The sequence below is a fragment of the Oncorhynchus masou genome, chromosome 15, assembly GCF_036934945.1.
Source record: "Oncorhynchus masou masou isolate Uvic2021 chromosome 15, UVic_Omas_1.1, whole genome shotgun sequence".
Classification (NCBI taxonomy): Eukaryota; Metazoa; Chordata; class Actinopteri; order Salmoniformes; family Salmonidae; genus Oncorhynchus; species Oncorhynchus masou.
This window is the reverse complement of record NC_088226.1, coordinates 44,239,109-44,263,466: the sequence shown is the minus strand read 5'-3', so window position 1 is coordinate 44,263,466 and position 24,358 is coordinate 44,239,109. Positions and strand designations below refer to the sequence as shown.

The window sequence follows — 24,358 nt, the reverse complement described above, 5'->3', positions numbered from 1 at the left end:
TGTGAAATGTTATTAACAATGTTAACAACATGCTGTAAGACGATCTGTATCTCTGGCTGATAATATTTTTTCTGCTCCTCCAGTGCATGGTAAAACTAATGAGCTGCCAACTCTGGATGAGCTTCCATTTTCCCCTTTAGATATGGACAAAGGTTGTTTTCTTTTAACAAGTTGAGGGGAAGTTCATCCAAACCCATAACCTGTTTACATTATGTGGAACACTGAGCTGATGAGAAAGCACCAACCTTTTGATGGTCTTAGCAGAATTATGAGTAATTTGATGTCACAGCGACAGTTTGTGTAAAACATAGGTCAATCCAAACCGATTGTGATAAAAAATATGGAAACAATGGTTAACATTGAGAGATTTATTCACCTCTGGATCCCTTGTGTGTGTATTTTTGATTCTAACACCCATTAATATAAGTATAATCTTTATTATGATTATAGTTTTACCATAATAATGTCACGAATCCCGTTTCCTGAGTCTGTTTTTTGCCTGTGTTCTGTCCTGGAGTGTTTTTTCCGGCGTCCTGGAACGCACCCTGTCTGGATGCCTGGCAATGTAGCCAGTTGGGAGTTCTGATTACCCGCACCTGTATCCCATCAGCTATCTGCACACCTGGTCCTGATCATCATCTCTCCTCTTCATAAGCCCGGACCTGACATCCATTCCCTGCCGGATCGTTAGCCATGAACATTACTCACCCGGATCATTTACCCCATTCCCGCCTGGTCGTCGGAGGATTCCGCAACCCCATTGGATCCACCTATTTACTCCCATCAACTCACCACCGCTGCCCGCTACGCCACCTGGATATATCTACCCATTCACATTCACTTGTAAATAAATACTCACCTTCTTCCTACTCTCCTTGTCCTGGTCTGCTTCTGGGTTCGATTTTGAAAAAACGTGACAGAACGATCCGGCCAAGGATGAACCCAGCGGACCTGGACTCCGTTTGCCATGCCATTACCCAGCAGGGGAAGATATTGGGACAACACAAGACGGCGCTACAGGAGATAGCGGGTTCAATCCAGAACTTATCTGCTAGCTTTACACAAATCCAGGATCAGCTCAGTTTGCCGGCGATTCATTCACCACCTGTTTCACCCATCTCACCTGCCGTGTCTGGTGCGGTTTCCTTCCATGAACCCAAGGTACCGACGCCTGATAAATATGAAGGGGATTTGGGAAGATGCCGTTCGTTTCTTATGCAGTGTGGGTTAGTGTTTGATCTGCAGCCCCATTCTTACGCCACTGACAAGGCTAGGATAGCCTTTGTTATTGAACTGCTGCGTGGAAGAGCTTTGGAATGGGCTGCAGCCATTTGGGAACGACAGGAGACCTGCATGACTTAATACCAGGAGTTCACGGGAGAGATGAGAAAGCTTTTTGACCATCCAGTCCGAGGTAAGGACGCAGCTAAACGTTTGTTCCCTCTTCGCCAAGGAGCTCGCAGTGTGGCAGACTTTATGATCGAGTTCAGGACATTGTCTGTGGAGAGTGGTTGGAATGAGGAGTCACTACAAGCGGTTTTTTACCAGGGGTTGTCGGAGCAACTCAAGGACGAGCTGATCTCCTATCCAGAGCCTAGTGACCAAGATAGTTTGGTCACCTTAGCAATTCGGGTAGATAATAGAGTCCGAGAGAGAAGGAGGGAAAAGCAGTGGGGTCCATCTAATCAATCTGAGACTCGGTTACCATTCGGGTCAGGAAGTGGACCAGAACGGGTTGATAATTTTCCCTCACACGGGATTAGTGGAGGAGTCCTGCCGCCAGATCCTGAACCTAAGCAAATGGGGCGGCACGGGTTAACTAAGGACGAGCGCCAAAGTAGACGTGAGACCAACAGCTGCCTCTACTGTGGTAGCTCGGGACATTACATCTCCGTTTGTCCTCAGCGCCCGTTAAACTGCTTGGCTCGTTAAGTTTGGGAGGTTTGTTAGCGAGCCAGTTTCAACCTCTCAAGAGCCCTGTCAGACCTCGTTTTCCTGCTACCCTCATAAATAAGAATCAGAGTTTAGCGATTAACGCTTTCATCGATTCAGGTGCCGATGACAGCTTCATTGATGCCGACTTAGTGGAACAGCTGGGGCTTTCCAAGGAGCAATTACCGGAAGCCATTGAAGCAACCACTCTGAACGGCAGTAGTCTGGCACGGATCACTATGAGGACTGAACCGGTTAAGATGTTGTTGTCGGGGAATCATTCAGAGGTTATTTCTTTTTTCATTTTGCCTTCCCCCCATGTTCCTCTGGTTCTTGGATACCCCTGGCTAAGAGAACACAATCCTTCGTTCGATTGGGTGACTGGTAAGGTAACTAGTTGGAGCATTGAGTGCCATGCTAACTGCCTCAGGACTGCCTGTTCTCATGCTGTCCCCAGTCGGGTCAGTGAGTCTGCTCCTCCTGATTTGTCCCTGGTTCCTGAAACATATCATGAGTTGGGTGAGGTGTTCAGTAAGCAGAAAGCTCAGTCACTTCCTCCCCACCCACCTTATGATTGTACAATTAAGCTGTTCCCTGGAGCTGCCTTTCCCAAGGGACGGTTGTACAGTATTTCTCGACCTGAGCGGGAAGCCCTGGAGACCTACATAAAGGAGTCTCTTGCTGCAGGTCTCATTCGTCCCTCTTCATCACCCCTGGGAGCTGGATTTTTTTTGTGAGTAAGAAGGATGGCTCTCTTCGACCGTGTATTGATTATCGGGGGTTAAATGATATTACGGTCAAGAACAAGTACCCCTTGCCCTTGATGAGCTCCGCTTTCGATTCTTTACAGGGTGCTACTGTGTTTACGAAGCTTGATCTACGCAATGCGTACCATCTGGTTTGGATCAAAGAGGGGACGAGTGGTTGACTGGATTCAATATACCTATGGGACATTTCGAGTACCAGATGATGCCGTTTGGACTTTCCAACGCTCCAGCAGTGTTCCAAAGTTTGGTGAATGACGTGCTGAGGGATATGATCGGTCTATTTGTGTTCGTTTACCTGGATGACATCCTGATTTTCTCCAAGGAGCTTTCCAGCCACATCCAGCATGTTAAGCAGGTCCTGCAGCGGTCATTGGAGAACCGTCTGTTTGTGAAGGCAGAGAAGTGTGATTTTCACTCCCACACTACATCCTTCCTTGGGTACATCATCTCCAGGGGTGAGATCAAGATGGATCAAGAGAAGGTTCGGGCGGTTCGGGATTGGGCCCGGCCCGGTACGAGATTGCAGCTCCAGAGATTCCTGGGATTTGCGAACTTCTATCGGAGGTTTATCCGTGATTACAGCCGGGTGGCCGCCCCTTTAACTGCTCTGACGTCTTGCACCAGAATTTTCTGTTGGACTCCTGAGGCAGACCGAGCATTTCTGAACTTGAAGAGCCGATTCACCAACGCGCCGATTCTCTCTCAACCTGACACTTCCCGTCAGTTTGTTGTTGCGGTGGACGCGTCTGATGTGGGGGTGGGTGCCATCCTGTCCCAGCGTAGCTCCACTGATGGTAAACTCCATCCCTGCGCCTTCTACTCTTGTCGTCTTTCACCAGCTGAGAGAAACTACGATGTGGGTAACCGGGAGCTTCTCGCTGTGAAGCTTGCCTTGGAGGAGTGGCGTCACTGGTTGGAGGGAGCGGAGCAACCGTTTGTGGTCTGGACTGACCACAAGAATCTGGCTTACGTGCAATCGGCTAAACGTCTCAACTCCCGTCAGGCCAGGTGGGCTTTGTTTTTTGGACGCTTCAATTTTTCCCTGACGTTCCGACCTGGGTCGAAGAACGGCAAAGCGGATGCCTTGTCCCGGATGTTCTCCAAGACGGATGAGAGTGGGGCCAAGACTGAGACGATTCTTCCCCAGAACCTTGTCGTGGGAGCCGTTACATGGAAGATTGAGGAGGATGTGATGGCGGCCCTTTGGACGCAGCCTGGCCCCGGTAACGGTCCACCCGGTCGGTTGTTCGTGCCTGAGTCTGTCCATTCTGCTGTTCTTCAGTGGTCCCACGCCAGCAAGATAGCTTGTCACCCTGGCGTTGCTCGGACTATGGCGCTAGTGCGCAGACGATTTTGGTGGCCTGCCATGGGAGAGGATACCCGGAGGTTTGTAGCCGCATGTCCTGTTTGTGCTCGGAACAAAAGTACCAATCGGCCCAGCTCTGGGCTTCTTCACCCCCTACCTATTCCTCGGCGACCTTGGTCGCATCTGGCCCTGGATTTTGTCATGGGATTGCCCCCTTCTGTTGGGAACACGGTCATTCTGACCATTGTGGACAGATTCAGCAAGTTTGCTCATTTTGTCCCTCTCTCCAAGCTTCCATCTGCCACGGAGACGTCGTTTCTGACCGTGGTCCTCAGTTTACCTCTGCTGTCTGGAGATCCTTCTGTTTGGCCATTGGAGCTACAGTCAGTCTCACTTCTGGATTTCACCCACAATCTAATGGTCAGGCGGAGAGAGCCAACCAGAAGATGGAGTCCACGCTGCGTTGTCTTGTCTCCTCTGATCCCACCTCTTGGTCATCTCAATTACCCTGGGTTGAGTATGCCCATAATACCCTTCCTTCATCTGCCACTGGGATGTCCCCCTTCCAATGCCTGTACGGATACCAACCTCCCTTGTTTCCTTCTCAGGAGAGGGATCTTTCGGTTCCTTCTGTCCAGGCCCACATTCGTCGTTGCCACCGGACTTGGCATCGGGCCAGGAAGGTCCTCCTTAGAGTTTCTGACCGGTATCAGATCCAGGCGAATCGTCGCCGTATTCCAGCTCCCGCTTATACCATCGGAGATAGGGTTTGGTTGGCTACATGGGATCTTCCTCTACGGACTGAGTCGAGGAAACTGTCACCGAAGTTCATTGGTCCGTTTGTAGTGGAGAAGATCATTAATCCTGTTGTGGTCCGACTCAAGTTGCCTGCTACATTAAGAGTACATCCCACCTTTCATGTCTCCTGCCTCAAGCCGGTTCTCCTCAGTCCTCTGTTGCCCCCTCCTCCTCGTCCTCCTCCTCCTCGGATGATCGGAGGTGGTCCTGTCTACACGGTGCGCCGCATCATGGACTCCAGACGGCGGGGTCGAGGGTTCCAGTATTTAGTGGATTGGGAAGGATATGGTCCCGAGTAGAGGAGTTGGATTCCTCGGCGTCAGATCCTTGACGATGACCTGCTTCATGACTTTTACCGCCTCCACCCTGGCGCTCCGGGTAGTCCGCCCGGTGGCGTTTGTCGGAGGGGGGGTACTGTCACAAATCCCGTTTCCTGAGTCTGTTTTTTGCCTGTGTTCTGTCCTGGAGTGTTTTTTCTGGCGTCCTGGAACGCACCCTGTCTGGTTGCCTGGCAATGTAGCCAGTTGGGATACAGGTGCGGGTAATCAGAACTCCCATCAGCTATCTGCACACCTGGTCCTGATCATCATCTCTCCTCTTCATAAGCCCGGACCTGACATCCATTCCCTACCGGATCGTTAGCCATGAACATTACTCACCCGGATCATTTACCCCATTCCCGCCTGGTCGTCGGAGGATTCCGCCACCCCATTGGATCCAACTATTTACTCCCATCAACTCACCACCGTTGCCCGCTACGCCACCTGGATATATCTACCCATTCACATTCACTTGTAAATAAATACTCACCTTCTTCCTACTCTCCTTGTCCTGGTCTGCTTCTGGGTTCGATTTTGAAAAAACGTGACAGAACGATCCGGCCAAGGATGAACCCAGCGGACCTGGACTCCGTTTGCCATGCCATTACCCAGCAGGGGAAGATATTGGGACAACACAAGACGGCGCTACAGGAGATAGCGGGTTCAATCCAGAACTTATCTGCTACACTTTACACAAATCCAGGATCAGCTCAGTTTGCCGGCGATTCATTCACCACCTGTTTCACCCATCTCACCTGCCGTGTCTGGTGCGGTTTCCTTCCATGAACCCAAGGTACCGACGCCTGATAAATATGAAGGGGATTTGGGAAGATGCCGTTCGTTTCTTATGCAGTGTGGGTTAGTGTTTGATCTGCAGCCCCATTCTTACGCCACTGACAAGGCTAGGATAGCCTTTGTTATTGAACTGCTGCGTGGAAGAGCTTTGGAATGGGCTGCAGCCATTTGGGAACGACAGGAGACCTGCATGGCTTCATACCAGGAGTTCACGGGAGAGATGAGAAAGCTTTTTGACCATCCAGTCCGAGGTAAGGACGCAGCTAAACGTTTGTTCACTCTTCGCCAAGCAGCTCGCAGTGTGGCAGACTTTATGATCGAGTTCAGGACATTGTCTGTGGAGAGTGGTTGGAATGAGGAGTCACTACAAGCGGTTTTTTACCAGGGGTTGTCGGAGCAACTCAAGGACGAGCTGATCTCTTATCCAGAGCCTAGTGACTGGTCTGCTTCTGGGTTCGATTTTGAAAAAACGTGACAAATAATTTGATAGTACAACTTATAAAGTGTCTGGGTTTTTTCTGTGTTGCTTTCCCTTACTTTAAAAACCTGTTGGGGCTAGGGGGCACAAGGAGTTTGCTAAAGGGAACACCCCCTCCCATTCAGCTGAAAAAAATATATTCTTTAGAAATATTTAACTTTCACACATTAACAAGTCCAATACAGCAAATGAAAGGTAAACATCTTGTTAATCTACCCATCGTGTCCTATTTTTAAAATGTTTTACAGTGAAAACACAACATTTATTTATGTTAGATGACCACCAAATTCAAAAACACACACAGCGATTTTTCACAGTCACAAAAGCATAAATATATATAAAATGAATCACTAACCTTTGATTATCTCCATCAGATGACACTCATAGGACATCATGTTATACATGTATTGTGTGTTTTGTTCGATAATTGCATATATATATATATATATATAAATCTCAGTTTACATTGGCGCGTTATGTGCAGTAATGTTTTGATTCCAAAACATCTGCTGATTTTGCATAAATACTCACAATAAACATTGATAAAAGATGTTATGTTATTGACAGAATTAAAGATACAAGTATCCTCTATGCAACCGCTGTGTCAGATTTCAAAAAAACTTTACGGAAAAAGAATAATCTGAGAACGGCGCTCAGAACCCAAAGAAATAGCCGCCTTTTTGGCGTCAACAGAAGCTATAAAAAACACTATAAATATTCACTTACCTTTGAATATATTCATCAGAAGGCAGTGCAAGGAGTCCTAGTTCCCCAATAAATTGTTGTTTTGTTCCATAATGTCCATTACTAGTGTCCAATTAGCTGCATTTGCTACCACTTTCAGCTCACATGCCCAAAAGCTGACGCTGGTCCAGGCGAACTCGGACGAAAACTTCAAAAAGATATATTCCAGGTCGAATAAACTTGTCAAACTAAGTAGAGAATCGATCTTCAGGATGTTATTTTCATATATATCCAATAAAGTTCCAACCGGGGCATACGTTTCCATCTGCATTCAAATGGAACGATGGTGATATCAACAGACAAATGCGCAACAGGGAAATTGCATTCTGCCAGGACAGTGACTCATTCCCCTCCCATTCGATCAAAGTTCACACCAGAGGCTCCATTCCACGTTCTACTGAATGAGGACATTCATGAATAAGGACTTACACGTTTTGAGAATGCAAGATTTCTCAGTTCCAAGGTCTCAGCTTAGAGAGAAGAAGCATTGTGAAGTCTTGGTCTGTCACATGTTATGAACCAGTATTGGTTGGTCACATGAATGAAACAAAACTGTAATGATTAATGAATTATGATAAATCATGCAAATATAACTTCTCTGTGTATAACCATATATAAGACAACTGCTGGGACTGCCCCGGCAAAGCTCCTGATTGAAATGTGTACTATGGTGCATTGAGTTGGTTGGAACCTCTCCAAAGCGCTGACCATAAAAAATGATTGATTTAAGATTGACTTAATGGCCCTGTGTAAGAATTTCCACAACAGCATCTCCTAAGAAGGATTAGATGTGTTACATGATGGCTCATTTCAGTGACACTGCAATGGGGAAAGTATTGGGCCTTTACAATAAGGTGTGGCAGGAAGGGAACTATCTGGAAGTTGGATGCAGACTATAGTGATGCCGATATGGAAACCAGGAAAAGACCATACTAGTCCTTCAAGCTCTTGGTTGATAGCGTTGAGATCTCATGTACAGTACCAGTAAAAAGTTTGGACACACCTACTCATTCAAGGGTTTTTCTTTATTTTTACAATTTTCTACATTGTAGAATAATAGCGAAGACATTAAAACTGTTAAATAACACATATGGAATCATGTAGTAACAAAAAAAGTGTTAACCAAATCCAAATATAGTCTTCAAGAAGCCACTCATTTCCTTGATGACAGCTTTGCACAATCTTTGCATTTTCTTAACTTCTTGACGCTACCCATCCCTTAACTAGCTTCCTACATATGATGAGCACTTGTTGGCTGCTTTCATGAACTCTGTGGTCCAACTAATCTCAAACCACCTCAATTGGGTTGAGGTCGTGTGATTGTGGAGGCCAGGTCATCTTATGCAGAACTTCATCACTCTACTTTTTGGTCAAATAGCCCTTACATTGCCTGGAGATGTGTTGGGTCATTTCCACCGGTATAATGTCCATTGCTCATGTTTCTTGGCCCAAGCAAATCTCTTCTTCTTATTGGTGTCCTTAAGTAGTGGTCGCTTTTGAGCAACTTGACCATGAGGCCTAATTCACGCAGTTTAATTTGAACAGTTGATGTTGACATGTCTGTTACTTGAACTCTGTGAAGCATTTATTTGGGCTGTAATCTGAGGTGCAGTTAATTGCTGATTTCTGAGGCTGGTAACTCTAGGTCTTCCTTTCCTGGCAGTCCTCATGAGAGCCAGTTTCATCATAGCGCTTGATGGTTTTTGCATCTGCAATTGATGGTTTTTGCGACAGCACCAGCGCTTCATCGGACTCACCTGGACTCTATCACGTCATTGAATGCCTCCCATATACATGTCACTTCCTTAGTTTCGTTCCCGTGTCTGCATTGATGCTGTTTTGTTTATCTTTTCCAGACGTTGGTCTTGTTAAGTTTCATGTCTATTTATTATTAAATCCTCGTCCTGTACTTGCTTCTCATCTCCCAGCATCTGTAGTTACGGAACCGTTACACCTGGTATTTTACCAAATAGGGCTTTCCTCTGTATACCACCCCTACCTTGTCACAACACAACAAATTAAGAAGGAAAGAAATTCCACAAATTAACTTTTAACAAGGCACACCTGTGAATTGAAATGCATTCCAGGTGACTGCCTCATGAAGCTGGTTGAGAGAATGGCAAGAGTGTGCAAAGTTGTCAAGGCAAATGGTGGCTATTTTTAAGAATCTCAAATAAAAAATGATTCCACTTGTGTTATTTTATTCTACAATGTAGAAAATAGTTAACATAAATAAAAACCCTGGAATGAGTAGGTGTGTCCAAACTGTTGACTGGTACTCTTTGTTCATTTCTGGAAATCATTTGTTGATCTCCATTATGATTGACAGTGTATTCTCCCAGGTGAGACCTGCTATTGGGAGGTCACTGTTTGCGGATGACGGGGCACTGTGGAAGAGAGGAAGAAATAATACCCATACAGCCAGGAGAGTTCAAGAAGCAATCAGTAAAGTTGAGCAGTGGTCCCTCAGGTGGGGATTCAAGTTTTCAGTTGAGAAAACACAGACTGTTTTTTTTCTAGAAGAAAGGGTGGGGAGGAAATATATAGTTCTTGTGGAAGGCATCTAGAGAGTGAGACTGTTTAGGTTCCAATCAGTTGAATTTACCACAGCTGGACTCCAATCAAGTTGTTGAAACATCGCAATGTTGATCAATGGAAACAAGATGCACCTGAGCTCAATTTCGAGTCTCATAGCAAAGGGTCTGAATACTTATGTAAATAAGGTATTTCTGTATTTATTTACTTTTTAACTTCTTGAAACTCCCCATACCGGATCCGGGTTTGTGACTAAAGCCTCAGGCTCATTAGCATAACGCAACGTTAACGATTTCTGAAAATCGCAAATAAAATGAAAATAATGCGTCTGCTCTCAAGCTTAGCCTTTTCTTAACAACACTGTCATCTCAGATTTTCAAAATATGCTTTTGAACCATAGAAATTGACTAATTTGTGTAAGAGTATGCAAAGCTAGCATAGCATTTTGAGTAGCATTTAGCACGCAACATTTTCACAAAAACCAGATAACCAAATAAATAAAATCATTTACCTTTGAAGAGCTTCTGATGTTTTCAATGAGGAGACTCTCAGTTACATACCAAATGCGCTGTTCTTCCTGAAAGCGTCTGTGTGTAGGAGAAATCGTTCCGTTTTCTACATTGCGTCTGGCTACCGAAACGAACCGAAAATTCAGTCACCTACAACGTAAAACTTTTTCCGGATTAACTACATAATATCGAATCAATCCTCAAGGTGTTTTTTCACATATCACTTCATTGATATGCAGTTTGTGGAAGCTTGCTTTCCTCTCTGTATCCCATGGAAAAATACTGGCAGGTGACTTTTGCGCACCAATTTCGGCGCAGGACACCGGGCGGACACCTGGTAAATGTGGTCTCTTATGGTAAATCTTCCAATGATCTGCCTACAAATACGTCACAATGCTGCAGACACCTTGGGGAAACGACAGAAAGGGCAGGCTCATTCCTCTCGCATTCACAGCCATATAAGGAGACAATGGAAAACAGAGCCTCAAAAATCCTGCTCATTTCCTGGATGCCATCTCATCTTGGTTTTGCCTGAAGCTCACATTCTAGGGCACGCACAGAGAATATCTTGGTAGTTCTGGACACGTCAGAGTGTTTTCTTTCGAAAGCTATCAATTATATGCATAGTCGAGCATATTTTTGTGACAAAATATCTTGTTTAAAACGGGAACGTTTTTCATCCAAAAATGAAATAGCGCCCCCATAGATGTAAGAGGTTAATTATTGAATAACATGGGCAGTGCCTACTGTGGATTCGGAAAGTATTCAGACCCGTTGACTTTTTCCACATTTTGTTACGTTACAGCCTTATATTAAATTGATTACATCATTTGTTTCCCCTCATCAATCTACACACAGTACCACAAAATGACAAAGCAAAAATATATTTTTGCAAATTAAAAAGTAAATAAATACAGAAATACCTTATTTACATAATTATTCAGACAGTGGAAAGGCACACAACAGTCTATATAAGGTCCCACAGTTGACAGTGCATGTCAGAGTAAAGAGTAAGCCACGTGGTCGAAGGAATTGTCCGTAGAGCTCTGAGACAGGATAGTGTCGAGGCACAGATCTGGGGAAGGGTACCAAAAAGTTTTTGCAGCATTGAAGGTCCCCAAAAACACAGCGGCCTCCATCATTTTTAAATTGAAGAAGTCTGGAACCACCAAGACTCTTCCTAGAGCTGGCAGCCCCGCCAAACTGAGCAATCGGGGTTGAAGGGCCTTGGTCAGGAAGCTGACTAAGAACCCGATGATCACACTGACAGAGCTCCAGAGTTCCTTTGTGGACATGGAAAAACCTTCCAGAAAGACAACCACATCTGCAGCACTCCTCCAATCAGACCTTTATGGTAGAGTGGCCAGATGGAAGCCACAAATCAGTAAAAGGCACATGACAGCCTGCTTGGAGCTTGCCAAAAGGCACCTAAAGACTCTCAGACCATGAGAAACAAGATTCTCTGGTCTGATTAAACCAAGATTGAACTCTTTGACCTGAATGACAAGTGTCACATCTGGAGTAAACCTGGCACCATCCCTACTGTGATGCACAGTGGTGGCAGCATCATGCTGTGGGTATGTTTTTCAGCAACAGGTACTGGGAGACTAGTCAGGTTTGAGGGAAAGATAAACGGATCAAAGTATAGAGAGATCCTTGATGAAAACCTGCTCCAGAGCAATCAGGACCACAGACTGGTGTCTGACTGTTATTTTATCAAATCAATTAACTATTATTAAGTGATTACATTAATCATGTAACAATCAACTAATTAGTAACTTGGGGCACCACGGAAAAAGTTTGTTTAATGAGTTACCATTTCCCGAATTAACTTAAGAATTTATCAGAATATATCGTTATCATACCAGTCATCCATTAATCATTATTACCTCATATCAGTCTCATTCTGATGTCATTGACCTCATTAATCTGTACGAACCCTTGTCTACATGATGATTCAGCGATACACACATTGGCTTAATTATTTATTTACTAACTAAACAGTAACACAGAAATACATAAACACACACGGTATAGGTTGAATTGATTACTAACATAATACAATGAAAAGACCCTAGTGGACTAACCTGATATGACGGCTTGTTACACAATGGAGAGGGGTGGGGACAGATAAAGAGCGGGAAAGACATTGTACATACAGTTGGAAAACTATGCTCATGGGAATGTGAATACTTTACACATGAATGACCGTTCACTCTAACAAAATAGCAATGACTATTTTTACGCTTCTACAGTGGTTTTTTCAATGAGTTAGAACACTCATTATGCATTTGGGTCCCAAGGTTTTTATATGACCAATCATATCGAGTGGTTCCAATGATGAATTTGATGCGAGCCATCTTTCGCTGGTGACTTTCTTCAGCAAAGATGGCTGACAAAACATTATGGTGGAAGCAAATGTTAGTAATTATAACGGCATAACGAGTCAAACAAAAACATGTCAATTGAGAGGAATACGTTAGTTAATGTAGAGACAAACGATTGTGCATATTTTTTTGTCATAAAGTGATTTTATGAAATCATTTTATGAAATGATTTATCACGTTAGCTGACTAGCTAACATTAGCCAGCTAGCTAGCTAGTGTTATGAAATGAAATTGTAATGAGGCTGTGTCTGCATGTATGTAATACAAGTATACACTTCAACAGTGTTTACCGCTCCTGGGACATCAACAATTACACATTGTAACTATGCAATTGACTAGGAACATGATTTAAGTGAAGGCTGATTTGGAATTCATATATACAGAAAAAAGCATTACACTACACTTCCTATGCATATCTAACTCTCTTCATCTGCATTAATCCGAGGACACAGGATAGGTGTAGTATTTCAATGAGATACTTAATTTCAACCAGTGGAGCATGTGAAACACTTTATTGAAAGTTCATTCCAGGTGGTATAAATCCATAATACATGCATTAGAAATATTATAGTTGTAATATTATATTAGAAATACAAGTTAAATCTGTACTTTAATGCACAAAAAAAGGAATTAGGGGAGGTGGGGAGAAAGGTGTTGAAGACAGAAAAGGAAAGAGGTAAAACAGAGGAGAAGGGAAAACATAATATGATTAATGAATTACACTGCTACCCTAATATTCTCTCAGTTCATCACAACTACATAGTGTCTCTAGCAGTGTCTCTTAACCAGCCTTGAGCTCCCAGTCGGCCCGAAGGTTATCGTAAGAGTGGGTGAGGTGGCGATGATGGGACTGGCTTCCTCTCTCACATCAAAACATACCTGGCTTCCTCTCTCACATCAAAACATACCTGTAGACGAAAGACAGATGGATAGAGAGAGAGCATGATTAAGCTTTTTTTTATCCTAACAAGGTCAGTTATCATAATCATCAGGAGGTGAAATGCAAAACTTACCTTGGATTATTAACTCTGGGACTACTACAGCTCTATCCGTATTTCAATGTAAAGCATCTCTTTAACAATACTTCCTGTTGACCCGACCAAGTGACCTCACCTATGATCATGCTGTGCCCTCTGTGTTAGCCAGTTCAGATGTGGGAGGGCTTCACCAACACAGCTGATATAACCTAGATGATTAAGGGAGAAGGGGTAGAGGGATGAAGTGAAGGAGAGAGACATTTATTGAGAAAATAAGGTAGTTAAAGAAACTCTGTTAAACAGGAATCTATGTGTGTGTAGTCTCACCTGGTGACCTTCACATAAGTGACTACAGAGTACTACAGAGTACTAAAAAGCATACACATGAGGACAAACAAAAAAGACTGTGCAGCAAGTTGTAGTACTGACATGTCACAGCACTCCAAATATCTCTCCATAAGCGTTGCACTCTAACAGAGCAAGGTAAAATATATTTTGGGGTGGGGGGACCTATTCTCTGTGGTCCTGTGGTCTTCCTCCATGAATAGTGAACACTGAGGTGGGTCCATGTTATAGAAATGCAAGTTGTGTGTGCCTCTGTGAGTGGTTACTGACAATGTGACACAGACACCTATCTGAGTGTACCTGAAACATTTAAATATAGAGGACTATGTGTATCACCACTTGGTTATTGCAAGGCTAACCCCCAGGGAAATCATGACTTGGCAGATACAGGGGTTTGATAGTCCAGTGAAAATTGAGTGTTATGTGGTTTAAATCTGAAAATTAGCTGCTGACAGTTTCAGGGTTTTTAAATTAATGCATGTGAGACAGGTTCCATGTACAACAAGACAGGCGCAGAGGAAGAGAGAAAAATAACACAGAGCAGTTTAATTACCTCTGGTTATGGACACTTTTGCCAGCAATAAAGCTTCCACGGCTTGTTCCTAGGATAGTGAACATCTGGCAATATCTACATTTTCGACCCCTTGATCAGCTCACTCTCTGAAAGTAAAGAAATATTTTTTTCGTTTTCAATTTTTATAGATATGAAAACAATAACTGAGATATGACTGTTCAATCCAAAGCAGCAAATGTCATTTTTAGGATTCGTTAATACTGCTTACCTGAGATGCCATCTTCGTAGGTGTCTGCTTTGACTTCCTTTGTGTCGGAAAAAAGTTGCTTTCAGAACATTTATTTTTCATTGAAAACAAAAAAGGTTTTGCTTCGACAAAAAGACACAAATGTACCTCCATAGCATATAACAATTTGACTGTGAAAAACCACACCTTCATACATACGTGCTACTGTATACAGAATTCTTGAAGCACAACTGAAGATGCTGCCAAATCCTGCCAGCACGCAAACACAAGCGAGCCACTCAGGAGCAGAATGATGACACGTGGAAGAGGGAAAGGAATGAGATGGGAACCACAATTTGTTGCAAGTTTTTTATTTTTTATTTTTATTTCACCTTTATTTAACCAGGTAGGCTAGTTGAGAACAAGTTCTCATTTGCAACTGCGACCTGGCCAAGATAAAGCATAGCAGTGTAAACAGACAACACAGAGTTACACATGGAGTAAACAATTAACAAGTCAATAACACAGTAGAAAAAAAGGAAGTCTATATACATTGTGTGCAAAAGGCATGAGGAGGTAGGCGAAAAATTACAGTTTTGCAGATTAACACTGGAGTGATAAATGATCAGATGGTCATGTACAGGTAGAGATACTGGTGTGCAAAAGAGCAGAAAAGTAAATAAATAAAAACAGTATGGGGATGAGGTAGGTAAAAATGGGTGGGCCATTTACCGATAGACTATGTACAGCTGCAGCGATCGGTTAGCTGCTCAGATAGCAGATGTTTGAAGTTGGTGAGGGAGATGAGTCTCCAACTTCAGCGATTTTTGCAATTCGTTCCAGTCACAGGCAGCAGAGAACTGGAACGAAAGGCGGCCAAATGAGGTCTTGGCTTTAGGGATGATCAGTGAGATACGCGTGCTACGGGTGGGTGTTGCCATCGTGAACTGAGATAAGGCGGAGCTTTACCTAGCATGGACTTGTAGATGACCTGGAGCTAGTGGGTCTGGCGATGAATATGTAGCGAGGGCCAGCCGACTAGAGCATACAGGTCGCAGTGGTGGGTGGTATAAGGTGCTTTATTGACAAAACGGATGGCACTGTGATAAACTGCATCCAGTTTGCTGAGTAGAGTGTTGGAGGCAATTTTGTAGATGGCATCGCCGAAGTCGAGGATTGGTAGAATAGTCAGTTTTACTAGGGTAAGTTTGGCGGCGTGAGTGAAGGAGGCTTTGTTGCGGAATAGAAAGCCGACTCTAGATTTGATTTTCGATTGGAGATGTTTGATATGAGTCTGGAAGGAGAGTTTACAGTCTAGCCAGACACCTAGGTACTTATAGATGTCCACATATTCAAGGTCGGAACCATCCAGGGTGGTGATGCTAGTCAGGCGTGCGGGTGCAGGCAGCGAACGGTTGAAAAGCATGCATTTGGTTTTACTAGTTGGGGAGCGGGGCTAATAGCTGAACAATAGACTATTCAACCTTTACTACAGAATAGTCTAATAGCTGAGCTAGGTGTGAAAAAAAACTATCACAGATCAGATTTGCCCTAACGACCAAGGGGTAGCTTGCTACTCAATGTCATAAAGTAATGACTTTTCAAATAAGTTACCTTACACGTTATGTTGGCTGAAAATTTGTTAGCTACGCTGTCCTCAAGAACTGTCAGGACCCGGTTTCGAACCTGGGTCTCCGGAGTGAGAAACAGTCACTTAACCAACTGAGCCACGAATAGTCAGCAGAACCCAGAAGATGAGGCAGACACAGCAGTACTTAAGACGGTGTATTTAATAAAGAAAAATCCTTAAATACAAAAAATGGCAAATCCAAAAGGTGGTAGGAAAAGCACAAAAAGGCCTCAAAAGAAACTCACAAAAATAAACAAAAAACAGAATACCACAAGAGCGTCACCCGGAATCGACAAGAGTACACAGAACACTAGGGCAGGGTGCTAACATACAAACACAGAGCACAGAACTGAGGGAAACTAAGGGTTTAAATACAATTAGAGAAACGAGGCACAGGTGCAAATAAATAATGGGGATCAAGGGAAAAAACATAAGGACAAAAAGCACAATGGGGGCATCTACTGACCAAAACCCGGAACAACCCTGGCCAAATCCTGACAGAATCCCCCCTAGGAACGGCTCCTGACGTTCCTACCAGCTCTCAGGGTGGAGGACCCTGAACTGACGAATGAGGTCAGGGTCCAGGATGTCTTTGGCAGGAACCCAGGAGCGCTCCTCAGGACCGTAGCCTTCCCAGTCCACCAGATACTGCCAGGACCGCTGCACCCGGCGGGAATCCAGTATCCGGTGGACGGTATAAGCCGGCTGGCCTCCAATGACACGAGGCGGAGGGGAGGTCTGTCTGCCGGGACAAGGGGAGAAAAACAACAGGTTTTAACAATGAAACATGAAATGTGGGATTAATCTTAAGGGATCTGGGTAAGTGTAGGCGATAAGAAACTGGGTTAACTCTCCTGGCAACCTTGAAGGGACCGATGTATTTTTGGGACAGCTTGCGAGACTCCACCCGTAGAGGTAAGTCTCTTGTGGAGAGCCAGACTCTCTGGCCGGGGCGCAGGGTAGGCCCGGGACGGCGACGTCTGTTGGCTTGTTGTTGATACCTCTGTGAGGAACGCATAAGATTAAGACGGGTCTTCCTCCACATAAGCCGACAGCGTCTGACGAACTTCAAGGCTGAAGGCACTCTGACTTCTGCCTCCTGGTCCGGGAACAATGGAGGAGCATAGCCAAACTGACACTCGTGCGGGGACATACCAGTGGAGGAGGAGCGCAAGGTGTTGTGCGCGTATTCGGCCCAAACAATAAAGGATGACCATGTGGACGGGTTGTCACGAGTCATACATCAGAGGGTGGTTTCCAGCTCTTGATTCATCCTCTCTGTTTGGCCGTTGGACTCCGGATGGTACCCTGAAGATAGACTGGCAGAAGCCCCCATGAGTTGGCAGAAGGCCTTCCAAAACCTTGAGGCGAACTGGGGACCTCTGTCAGAAACCACATCTTGAGGAATGCCGAAGACTCGGAACACATGATTAATTACCAACTCAGCCGTTTCCTTGGCAGAAGGTAACTTAGTCAGAGGGACGAACCTGGCCGCCTTTGAAAACCTGTCGATTATGACTAGGATAGTAGTATTGCCATGGGATGGAGGAAGTCCAGTAATAAAGTCCAATGAGATATGGGACCAGGGTCTGTGGGGAACAGGTAAAGGGTGAAGGAGTCCTTGAGGGCGGAGGTGAGAAGATTTGCCCTGGCAGCACACGGGGCAGGCATTGACGAAAGTGGCAACGTCTTCTCTTATGGTAGGCCACCAGAACTTACGCTGGATGAACTCCAAGGTGCGACCTACGCCCGGATGACAGGTGAGGCGAGAGGAGTGCCCCCACAGAAGGACCTGAGTCCTCACTGCCTTGGGGACAAACAACCGATTGGCAGGGCCTCCTTTAGGGTCCGGTTCGCTAGCTTGAGCACGTCTCACGGTATCCTCAACTTGCCACGAGATCGGAGCCACAATCTTAGCAGCAGGAAGGACAGGCATGTCCGTGTCATCTCGAATGGCAGGAGCGTAGACTCGGGACAGGGCATCCGGTTTGAGATTCTTCGACCCGGGCCGATAGGTGAGGATAAACTGGAATCGATTGAAGAAAAGAGACCATCTAGCTTGTCTAGAGTTCAATCGCTTCGCCTGCTGGATATACTCCAGATTTTTGTGGTCCGTAAGCACTTGAAACGGGTGAGAAGCCCCCTCGAGCCAGTGTCTCCATTCCTTCAATGCCATCTTAACCGCTAGGAGTTCATGATCCCCCACATCGTAGTTCCTCTCAGTCGGGGAGGGCCGGTGTGAGAAGAAAGCGCACGGATGAAGCTTCTTGTCTTCACCCCTCTGAGACAGGACAGCTCCAACACCAACCTCTGATGCGTCTACCTCCACCACAAATGGTTCATCCGTAGTCGGTAGTATCAGGATGGGAGCAGAGAGGACACGCTGCTTGAGTCCTTGGAAGGCCGTCTCAGCTTCTCTTCCCCACAAAAACCTTGCATTGCCACCTTTGGTTAAAGCTGAGAGAGGAGCTGCCACCAAACTGAAGTTCTTGATGAACTTGCGGTAAAAGTTTGTGAAGCCCAGGAAACGCTGAACATCCTTAACGGATTTGGGGGTGGGCCAATCCGCTACCGCCCCTACCTTCCTAGGGTCCATTTGGACTCGACCGGGTTCCACTACAAATCCCAGGAATTGTACTCGGGATGAATGGAATTCACATTTTTCCGGCTTAACGTACAGATGGCTGTCTAGGAGGCGTTTGAGTACTTGTCTGACATGCTTAGTGTGTTCTTGAAGGGAGCTCGAAAAGATGAGGATGTCATCCAAGTAAACGAACACAAATATGTTAAGCATATCCCTAAGCACATCGTTTATGAGCGCTTGGAACACCGCTGGGGCGTTGGTCAGGCCGAAGGGCATCACCAAGTATTCATAGTGACCAGTAGGCGTGTTGAAAGCGGTCTTCCACTCGTCACCAGGTCTGATCCGCACAAGATGGTATGCGTTCCGCAGGTCAAGCTTAGTGAAAACAACTGCTTCCTGGAGCAGCTCGAAGGCTGTGGCCATAAGGGGTAGCGGGTAATGGTTACGGACGGTTATGGCATTGAGTCCCCGGTAGTCGATGCAAGGACGTAATCCACCGTCTTTCTTGGCCACAAAGAAAAACCCTGCTCCCGCCGGGGAGGTGGATGGACGCATGAGGCCTGCTTCCAGAGCGTCCTTGATGTAGGTATCCATAGCAGCTCGTTCGGGTGGAGATAGGGAAAAGATCCAACCCCTGGGGGGCAAGTGCCCGGAAACAGGTCGATGGGGCAATCGTAAGGTCTATGGGGTGGTAGCATGGTGGCCCTCTGTTTGCTAAACACCAGTTTGAGGTCATGGTAACACTCGGGAACTCGGGTCAGGTCGATGGATTCTAAAGACTCGGGAGTAGAACTCGGGAATTCTGGAAAATACAAGTAGCTTGGCACGTAGGAACCCACTGCTTGATAGTGCCCACAGACCAGTCGATGTGAGGGTTATGGCTGTGAAGCCAGGGGTATCCAAGGACGAGAGGGAACTCGGAACAGGAGATCAAATTAAAGTTCATCAATTCCTGGTGTTGTGAAACTGAAAGTCGCAAGGAGGTAGTGACATGAGTGACAAGTCCAGATCCCAAAGGGCTTCCATCCAATGTAGTAACCCTCATGGGGTCACTTAGAGGTTCAGAGGGAACGCCATTCTCCTTCGCCCAGACACCATCCATGAAGTTACCTGCGGCTCCAGAGTCTACCAAGGCTTGAAGGTGAAGCTTGTGGTTGTCCCAGGAGAGGGTGACTGGAATGAGCAGACGGGAGTTGGACGGAGGTTATGTTTCCCGTTACTGTTCCCCCCGGTCTGTACGGGACAGAGCGTTTCCCTGGAGCCTGGGACACGTGGAACGGAAATGGCCCGGTTTGCCGCAATATAGACAGCGTCGCTCCCTCATCCGGCGGTCTCTCTCAGCCTGGGAGATGCGTCCAATCTGCATGGGTTCCGGTGGAGCCAGCGATGATAAAGGTGGGGACTCGGAGCTGGGACTGATAGGGGCTAGAGGTCTACGGTTGAGTTCTCTCTCTCTCAGACGCTGGTCAATGCGTGAGGCCAACTTGATCAGGGACTCGAGATTGTCCGGTGGTTCCCGAGTGGCCAGTTCATCTTGGATAGTGTCGGAAAGGCCTTTCAGAAAGCACACCGTGAGCGCCTCGTTGTTCCAGCCACTCGCTGCTGCCACCGTGCGGAACTGGATGGCATAGTCCGTCACGCTGCGCCAACCTTGATGGAGAGTCAGGAGCTGTTTGGCTGAGTCAGAACCACTGCTTGGGCCTTGAAACACTCGTTTGAATTCCTCAGCAAAGGCAGAGTAGCTGGCACAGCAGGAACTATGGGCATCCCACACAGCAGTAGCCCAGGCCAGGGCTTTTTCCGACAGCAGGGTGATGATATATGCGATCTTAGACCGGTCGGTGGGAAACGACGAGGGTTGCAGCTCAAAGGAGAGAGAACATTGAGTGAGAAACCCTTTACAAGCACTTGGATCACCTGAGAACCGTTGGGGAGGTGGAAGACGAGGTTCAGCCAGGGGGTTAACTGCCATGGGTACGTGAACCTGAGGTACTGGGACGGGAACTGTTGCCGGGGTAAGTCGATCAGTTATTTGCTTAATGGAAGTCAGCATCTCCGACAGAAGATGAGAATGTCTAGCCATTAAGGCCTCTTGCTGAACCAGGGCGGCTTCGTGGCGTTGGACAGTCTCCTGGTGGTGGGACAGCGTGGCAAAAAGGTCCTGGGATCTGGCTGCCTCTGGGTTCATTTTTGGCTCTGTGTTTCTGTCAGGACCCGGTTTCAAACCTGGGTCTCCGGAGTGAGAAACAGTCACTTAACCAACTGAGCCACGAATAGTCAGCAGAACCCAGAAGATGAGGCAGACACAGCAGTACTTAAGACGGTGTATTTAATAAAGAAAAATCCTTAAATACAAAAAATGGCAAATCCAAAAGGTGGTAGGAAAAGCACAAAAAGGCCTCAAAAGAAACTCACAAAAAATAAACAAAAACAAAAAACAGAATACCACAAGAGCGTCACCCGGAATCGACAAGAGTACACAGAACACTAGGGCAGGGTGCTAACATACAAACACAGAGCACAGAACTGAGGGAAACTAAGGGTTTAAATACAATTAGAGGAAACGAGGCACAGGTGCAAATAATTAATGGGGATCAAGGGAAAAACATAAGGACAAAAAGCACAATGGGGGCATCTACTGACCAAAACCCGGAACAACCCTGGCCAAATCCTGACAAGAACCACATAGCATATCATTACAGCAGTATGTACCGGTACGTCAGCGAGCTACCTAACGTTAGTAGTTATACATCAAACTTGACAGTATATTAACTATAGGCTATCTAACTACCCAACGTTTATTGACTTGATTATTCCCGTCATTCTTAGCTTAGCTAAATGGTATAGTCGTTGTGCTTTCTCACTGGACATTCGGGTGTTTTTGTAAATTCGCTCTGGCTATCCATAGGCTTGACAATAGGACAAGTCAAAATTCACCCAAGGCTGAAAAACAGCTTAAGAACGTTGGCTAAACTGGAACACTAGCGCGAGCCCATAGCAAATTAATGGAATCGAACGTTCGCAGAGCCTGTTTTGACTGGAGTGATGCTTAAAATTCCATAAAAAATGTATCCCTTTTCATTTTACCACTAAAATCTGTTCGTCGGACGAAACTGGGAAAAAACAACTTGTGTAGAAAGTAAACATCCGCACCTCGATGGTGTCAACTGTGCTTTTGTCTACGTAATGAAAAAGTAGGGGGAACAAACTTTGGACTATTTCTGCTCCAGCAATCGATGACAATTTGCCGAAATTGAACGGCATGCCTCTCCAAAGGAAAACAATGGGGAGGAGCTCAGCGTTCCAAGGGCAAAGAGTATTTTGGGGCTAACATTTGATGACAACTGATCTAGCTGCCCAGGCTTACATAATTAGAATGACGAGATTCCCATGATTAAAATGGCATCCGAATACACATTGCGAGATATTTGGCGAAACAGACAGACATGCCTAAATTTCCCCATAGGAAACAATGGGAAGACTGTAAAGACTGGAAGACTGCAGTGTTCCAATATTATTTTTGTTTACATTTTAACTATAAAACAACGTGAGCAGGGCTCATTGCCAACAATAGCGAAGCAGGCATTGTGACGTTGAACAATAAACCGGGAATAGAATGTTCAGAAGGCGAGTTTGTGCCACGCTGCTCAATAGAACTAATAGGATCTGGCAGGGTGAAAAATGCACTTTAAAAAATCCTGTTTTTTCGCGATTACTTCAAAACGACGTCACACTACTATCAAAGATTTATATAACTAACCCATGGTACTGCAATTTCTCCCAAAGCATCTGTTTTTGCTGTCCATTTACGTGACTTGAGGGATCTCTACTGATATAATGTCCAACTGTGGAAATGTGGAACTGAAGACTGAAGACACAACTGCATTGTGTGTGTCTTTTAAGTTTATCTCCAGAATATTGCAGAGGAGAAAGCAAGTCCATGATGTAATTTATGGCCATATGCTTAATTAGTAGGTTGTTAACCGGTTAATAGACAGTGAAATGTTTGAGTGAACAGGTTTTATTTCAGGGTATGAGAGAAAAAAAACATTACAGGCTATCCAAAAGAAAATTGTTCACCCCCCACAACACCAAATTGATGTTCACCAACAAAAATAAAGTCATACATTCTGTATATTTCCAGCCAAGGTTCAGCTATGGCTGTGTTTATACAGGCAGCCCGATTTATAATATGTTGGCCAATTATTGTCAAAGAGCTAATCTGATTGGTCAAAATACCAATTAGTGGGAAAATAATCAGAAGTGGGCTACCTGTGTAAACACAGCCTATGTGGCATCCTCAGCCCTCCCTGAAGAAGGTGCTGAAATGTTGGTTCTTTCCATTAAATCAGGAGTGTGAAACTCAAATCAAAATCAAATCAAATCAAATGTATTTATATAGCCCTACGTACATCAGCTGATATCTCAAAGTGCTGTACAGAAACCCAGCCTAAAACCCCAAACAGCAAGCAATGCAGGTGTAGAAGCACAAACTCATTCCATGGAGGGCCTAGTGTCTGCTGGATTTATTTTTTTCCTTTCAAATAAGACAGAGCCAACAAGGTAAGGGGAGTTCCTCAGTAGTTAGTTACCTTAATTAATCAAGCACAAGGGAGGACGAAAACCAGCAGCAACTCAAACCTCCATTGAATGAGTTTGACACATGTGCATTAAATGATTTGAGTATACAGTGTGTCTGACTTTTTATTATTATATAAGTAAACAAAGCTGTATGTACTTTGCATCCATTCAAACCTCCATTGAGTTTGAAGTGTGTCTGACTTTATTATTATATAAGTAAACAAAGCTGTATGCTTTGAGCAAAGAATAAGTTCTAACAAAGTAATAAGCAGATCCCAAACAGCAAGAAGACAATACGAAATGTAGGCTTTAAGAAAACAAAACAGTTATATGAAATTATATTTGCAACTATAACAAATTGATGAGATTTACTTGACATGATGAGCGAGACATGAGAACTGTGTGCTGATGTTCCAATATGATGGTGGAATTACAGACATTCAAAATAAAAAGCATACATGTTAAATAAATCAAAAATGTGATCTTGTGGTAGTAAGATGTGAAGGTGGATGTTTTTTTCAGAGGGAAGCAAGAACCAGCAGCAAGTATGGGAAAAAAAGCAAAACTCTTCCTTGACTTCTTTTACAAGACGATTGAGAAGTCTCCTGGAAAATACACAGAAATTAAAGATTAAGAGGACAATAAGAAATGCAAGCTGTCACTAAGAAAACAAGAGTTATGAAAATATATTTACAACTATAAAGATTAATTTGACATGATGAGCATAAGAACGGTGTGCTGGTGATCATGATGTCATGACTGTCCTGTAAGGATCCACATAGGTCAGATCAGCTTTGCAATAAATAACTTCAGCCAGATCCACACCACAGAGGGGGAGAAGAGAGCTGGTGGGATGGACAGCTCACACCCTGTTGCAAATCAAGGTTTAGAACATATAGCTATCTCCCTCTCCAAATTCACAAAGGAATG

At 45.0% G+C, this 24,358-nt stretch overlaps 2 long non-coding RNA genes across 2 annotated transcripts in view; one reads left to right on the top strand and one right to left on the bottom strand.

Annotated features, from left to right (window-relative positions):
• Positions 1-24,358, top strand: part of LOC135555106 (uncharacterized) — a 48,387-nt gene that overhangs the window by 685 nt on the left and 23,344 nt on the right. The gene's annotated exons all lie outside the window — the stretch shown is intronic.
• Positions 13,079-14,795, bottom strand: LOC135555105 (uncharacterized). The gene is made up of 3 exons (XR_010457829.1): positions 14,676-14,795; positions 14,447-14,553; positions 13,079-13,757 (listed from the first exon to the last, which is right to left on the bottom strand). It is a non-coding gene; the product is annotated as an uncharacterized LOC135555105 (long non-coding RNA).